The 6378-nt window shown below is 40.5% G+C and overlaps 1 long non-coding RNA gene across 1 annotated transcript; it reads right to left on the bottom strand.

Annotated features, from left to right (window-relative positions):
- Positions 1 to 1739: 1739 nt before the first annotated feature.
- Positions 1740 to 5326, bottom strand: LOC127293476 (uncharacterized). Its single transcript, XR_007845863.2, has 3 exons — positions 5085 to 5326; positions 2110 to 3788; positions 1740 to 2024 (listed from the first exon to the last, which is right to left on the bottom strand). It is a non-coding gene; the product is annotated as an uncharacterized lncRNA (long non-coding RNA).
- Positions 5327 to 6378: the final 1052 nt, after the last annotated feature.

Genomic DNA, 6378 nt, shown 5'->3' on the forward strand with positions numbered 1-6378 from the left:
CTTGGTTGAAATTTGGGAGTATCTACCATTAACATATAGTTGCGTGCAAGAAACCTTTATGAAAGTCGATCATGAAAATTCAAAAAATAAACACATGCGATGATTAAGCTGCTGCCGCTAGATCTGAAGGCAAAGGCAATTTTAATCTGCACATGACACTTTATTAGACAGAAATGGCATCCTTTAATTTATGAGAAAGAATGGATTATCTGCATTACTGAGTTTTTCCTTTATAAGTACAGGAAGCTCATTAGAAACTTAGACTAGTCACAATGCATAGTATCATATAGAAGTATCATGCATATGATACTACTACATGTTACTATCTCCACAATGCATGGTATCATGTACTAGTATCATAGTCTTCATATATTAATTGTTTTGTAGAATCTCAATGCAAATATATGTACAACATTTACTTGACATTAATTTTTCTAGTAGTATGTGCTATGATACAGTATCTACCTATGATACTAGTACCCTCTCTCTCATCCTTAATTGCAGTGCCACATCAGCATTTTGCATGCATGAAATGCATGATACTACCTATGATACTCCCATTGTGGTTAGTCTTATGCAGCTGGCTTCACCCCAACTGTTTCGTGAATCATGATTGATGACTGAAAATACCGACAGTAGCTTCGTGGTTTGCATGCTTGATTTTCCTTTTATCAACATATTCCTGCAATAAATAAATTGTGAATGAATGATATGTGCTGCCTACGTATGAATTACATGTGTTTTCTCAAGCCAGTGAAGATTCAGATTAGTAGGTGTATGTATTGACTCAATCAATCTAATACTCAGATTTGGCTGCACGGATTCACTAAAGGCAATATGGATTCATAATTTTTTCTAGATGCAAAGGGAACAAAAAATTGAGCAGCCTGATTCCATAGCACTGGATGAGTTGTGCCGCACCAACTAAGCCAAAAGTAATCAATAACCTAACTCCAGGATAGTGGCGGTAATGTAGATGCATTAGAAAAAGGATGGTATTTGTGGAATCTAGTCTAGACTAACCTGATTATGGAGAGGGGAATCGACCGGCCGGGTAATACCCAGAGATACAGATTCGTCCAGCGGACGCGCGCGCACCATGAGCATTCATGGACAACCTGTAGAGAGAAATATTATAGAGAAAGTGGAGAAGAGGAAGGAGATGGCTCACCGCCGGCTGCTGAGATTTCGATTGCGGATCTCTTCCTCTTGACCTGGAGATGATGTCCGGAGAGCACAACACCGATGCCTAAACTTCCTCTGATTCTTCATTGGCTGGATCAATGAAGTTAGGGACCTAGGTGAAGTCAAGCCGGAGCACACGGAGTCAATAACTGGAAGTCTGGAACGGAAAAACATCATTGCGCAAGACCCAGGTTATGCAGACTGCACAGTTGAGACAGGGGAAGGGTGCTCCGTGGAAGAAGACCTTGGCGTGGTCGTGTAGCTTGTGGAGGGCGGGCGGGCGGGCGGCCGGAGGAGAATATTATACGCAGCCACCCGATCGCTTGCCTCGTCCAGAACATACCAGATGGGTTCGCTTTACTGCACGGAGGAGAAACGTCTTCTGGAGACGAAGATGAAGAGTTGAAATATTAAGAGACCTACTTAAAGAAAGGGGAGTGTCTAACCATCATCTAGATGAAAATACAATTCGCTCCAAGTCAGATTTTATAAGTACTCATTGATCTCTTCAGTCTCAGTTTCCCTAACAGATACTTCATTCCGTTTAGTCCGGGAAACCAAAAACACAAACAAATTCATTTCGATCAATCCAGCCAGCCTGTTTTTTCCTGGTTTTTTTTTTTCATTAGCCCATCGTTTATACATCTGCCTTTTTAAAACTGGGCTCTTGTACATAATAACTGGAAAAGGAGTAGCCTATTATTCATACATCAACCTTTGTTGAGGCTTTCACAAAAAACAGGAAACTAGGCCTTCTATTTCTATTGGCTTGGTGGCTTGGTCCACCAGTTGCCTCCACGTCACCATCTCCTCCTTCTTCCTCCCCACGCAAAAGCAGCCTGGTTCCAGCAACGACGGGCACCTCAGAAAAAAAGAAGAGGAAAACAAAGAATATTATACTGAAAATCAAAGAAAGAGACTAACCTTGATGTTCCATGTAGAACCGAACAAGCATCCACTCTTTGATCTCCTCCTCTGGTCTATGGCAAAAGTGTACTTGTATCCACCATCAAAATCTACCGCGTACACTAAATTGAAGAGATGTTGAATACTACGAGGATGGAGAAAGAAACATCGAAGATAATCAGAACATAAAATGAAAACAAAGAAAATGATTTAGCAGCTAGCATTCTCACCATCAGCGATGTTGTTCATCATCGTTTAAGCAGCCAACATTGTCTGATTTTATCAACGGGTAACTTAAGATTCAAGATACAAAACAAAAATGAAATTATCAAACATTTTTCAATGCTTGATGAATCATCATTGATAGACTTAAGAAAACAACTGAGGCAATAATATACCGAGAAACGAACTAATGAGGTACTACAAATTGACTGGAGAAATTAAAACTGAATGAGATCAGCAATAAATGATAAGAAATTACAGGTGGTTGAGAACAATTCATTTGTAGCATGATGCTGTATATTATTAACAATTTCCACCACATTGAGATACTTGATTATTGGAGCACCAGACTGAATGGTTGAATACTGACAAACAACAACTTGGCCTAACAGAGACAAGTGGGACTAAATATGGCGTTCAACATCTATATACCTGAGAGAGAGTCCGCATCCACCCAACTTAAGTATAGCTTAAAGAATCATGTAGGTAGAATTCCCCATGTTAGGACACAGGTAAGAATGCAAGATTGAAAAATCAGAAAATTCATAGAATTTTCATATTAACTGAGGAAATCGGAGGAATGAAAATGAAAAAAGGAGGAAGAACTAAAAATGATGACTGAATGACTGAGCGAATAAATCTTAATTAGCAGAATTTTCATAGAATTATTTGATGGTGGATATAAGATACAGGTAAGAATGCAAGACTGAAAAATCATAAAATTCATAGAATTTTCATAATAACTGAGGAAATCGGAGGAATGAAAATGAAAAAAATGAGCACTGAGAGAATAAGACAGAGAGACCAAGGAATAAAAGACTGAGCAAATAAATATGAGAAGAGGCTGAAATAAAGAATGAGTAAATAAATTAAAATTAGCAAATTAAACCGAAACACTGGAGAAGGAAAGACTGAATAAATAAAAGTGAGAAGAGACTGAGAGAAGGAGGGACTGAGCAAAGATGTCTGAAAACTGAGGAGAAAAGAACAACAAAGAGACAAAATGAGATAAATTATAGGACTAGGTGACAGAGACAAAATGAGATAAAATGAAAAACTGAGAGAATAAGAGAATAAGAGACTAAAATGAACAAATGAAGAAAATAAAGTAGTAATGAAGAAATACAGAATGAATACTATAATTAGAGAGAAACTGAGGTAAATGATAAACAATGATACACTGAGATAAAAATGATAACACTAAGCTAAACAATGAAAAGAGATAAAATGAGAATAATGAGAAATGAGAGACGGAGGCTCCCATCTCTGGGGATGTATCTACGATGTGTATAGACAGTCACTCATTGTTGCTTCAATCGCAATTGTCTTATGTTGTAACACTTCTACCATGCTATGATTCTTCGCTAACTGAAATTGCAAATATTGTACTGCAGATTGATTCAGGGATATACTCACAAAGCTTTCCAGCAACACTCGATTTTCAAGATGAATCTTCACACAGGTATGCACCAACACTATCAGAAAAAATGAGAAAATTCATGTTTCAATTAGCATAAGAAAAATAATATGAAATTGTTGCAGGAAGGATTCTCATACAGAGGATTGCTTCTTGGTGGTCAAATAAATCAAGGATCAACTTCTAAATTACTCGGAGAATATGATGATAATCCATGGGATATAAGAATGTTTACAACATGCAGCTAGTCCAGGTGATTTTCTTGAAGAAGCAATTTTTTTTGACAAATTAGTACTGATGCATAGATTACCTTTTGAAAATGAAAAAAAAAATATTACATGCATGCAGGATGATGATAGTGGGAGTGGGATTATAGAAATTTGCGGCGAAAATGTCCACAGACCACTAAAAAAGAAAACTCTCAGAGGAAGGTAGTGATCAAGCAGAAGTACAATTTAATTACTGCCCGTGAGACACATACTGCAAGAACCATGACCGGATGGAAAAGATAACACAACAGGAGAGGCAGGCACTAATATACAGAGCCGGTGGTGATAATTGGGACTGCTAGTCTATTTAGCTCCATTCAGAAATAAATTCAACCATGCACTGCCATATTCATGTATTTGATGAACAAAAACATCCATCTCAGAGAGGAACCAATTTTGACAGCTTAATTAATTCTGCTTTTGACGTGCCCATACACTATTATATTACACTTCTAGAGCTGTTGCTCAGGACAACTGGCCAAGTTGGCCTAATCAAATAATTAACAACACACTTTATGAACATATTTTACCCTACTGATGCCTCGATGAAAACATTACCAAAGCAATATCCCATATAACAATAGGTGTTCTACAGATTATAAATTCACAAGAATTGTCAGGAAAATGAAGGTTACAAATAGCAACCAGCACTTCAAAAATACAAAGTTTCACTCGATTGGTCTTGATTTTTCTAGCAGTCTTTCCAATAACTAAGTAGATGAAAACAGGTGTGCAAAACATAAACTGCTTGCAGTTAGGGAATCAAATCTGCTATTCCGGTGTCTATGGGAAAATAACAGTAACTTCAGATACGAGTTTGACCAAGCTAAAAACTCATTGCTGCTACTCGCTATCTTCACCATTAACGTTTCTAAATAGATCAAGGACGGCCCAAAAACACTAGTAGGGGGAATATCATGGGGGAACGCATCCTAGAATCACCTCACTAAACCAATGAACTCGCGTTCACCTAAGAACAACACAAAATTACCAGATCCACGCGTGAAACTGAAAACTAAGATGTGAAGGCGCACATAGAGGAGTAAAAGACAAATAGGAATTGGAGCAACGAAGAAGAAAGGTACCAGTCACGCCGGCGACGCAGCCAGCAGCCTCCTACCGTCACCTCGAAACAGTGGTCGCTCCCTAGAAGCTCCGGCATGGAGGAATCCAGCTCCTCGGCATCCTTGCAAACCCATGATTTTCACTTGCAGAGAGCGACGGAACACAAGGACGAGAGCGAGCGGAATCCTCTCGGTTCCTCGCTCGGTGGCCTTCACGGATTTCGCCGCCGCCGAACGGGGGAACCCAGGGCCTCGCCGGGAGATCCCACCACCACCGCGGGAGAAGAGCTCTCTTCGCTGCCACACACAAAAAGAGAAATGAAAATGAAGTGAAAAAATATCTACCGACAAAGGGCATGGACGCTGATATACAAACGGAAAAGGCCAAAAAAGGAAAACCACCGACTAAAAAACCAATATATAAAACCGGATAGAAAACGGAGGGCGAGGAGCGAGAACAATGAGCGAGCGACGTGCCAGCGCTAAGATTCGCGCTAACGTTTGGAAGGAACGGCCAGCGATCTGACCTGAGCCGAATTGCCATTTCAGCTAGCTGAAAATTAGGAAAGGTGTAAAGAAAGGTATACTTTCCGGTGAAATGGTACATTAGTTTCACTGATATGGCTGCCTTGCTGACGTGGACAGCTTGCATGTTGAGAGAGGGCGGATGACATGGTGAATGATGGTGTGCGACTTGTATGACTTGGCAAGTTAGGATTGGTCAAGTATGTTTGATGAGGTGGATAGGCTGCATGTGAAGAGAAATGAGATCACCTATTAAGAATAGAAAGATATGCATCCATGACCAAAACTAGAAGGAACTGTTGCCTGCCAAAACCCACCGGCGAGCAGCGACGAGCAACACGAAGAGCCGGGAGGCTCCCAGAACTGCTGGTGGGTCCTGGTCCCTCGGGCGACAGCCCGCAATGCTCCGGCACACGTCCTAGCTGGTGCAAGGGCGTGCCACCTGACCTATACCTGGTCAGGAAGGTGCTGGATTGCTTCGATTAATTTCCTGCATGGCAGACACGTAAACATTAAATACGAGCCTCGATCGGCTCTCAGGTATCCTGTGAATCGGCTCAAGGAGCCGATCCACCCATGATTCGTATTGGATCTACGATAACATGGTGGTCCTGCTTGATCAATACTAAGTTAAAATGATCTACGACGATTTAGGGTTTTCACCACATAACCGGAACGTCCTACACGTAGTTGAGCCTGGCAGATACGAAAGATAACAGGAAACCAACCCTAGAAAAGGCCTAAAAACCAACATAGAGTTGATTCCCGGATCATCTCCTTTAGGATCGGC

The sequence above is a fragment of the Lolium perenne genome, chromosome 3 (assembly GCF_019359855.2).
Source record: "Lolium perenne isolate Kyuss_39 chromosome 3, Kyuss_2.0, whole genome shotgun sequence".
In the NCBI taxonomy this organism is placed as follows: Eukaryota; Viridiplantae; Streptophyta; class Magnoliopsida; order Poales; family Poaceae; genus Lolium; species Lolium perenne.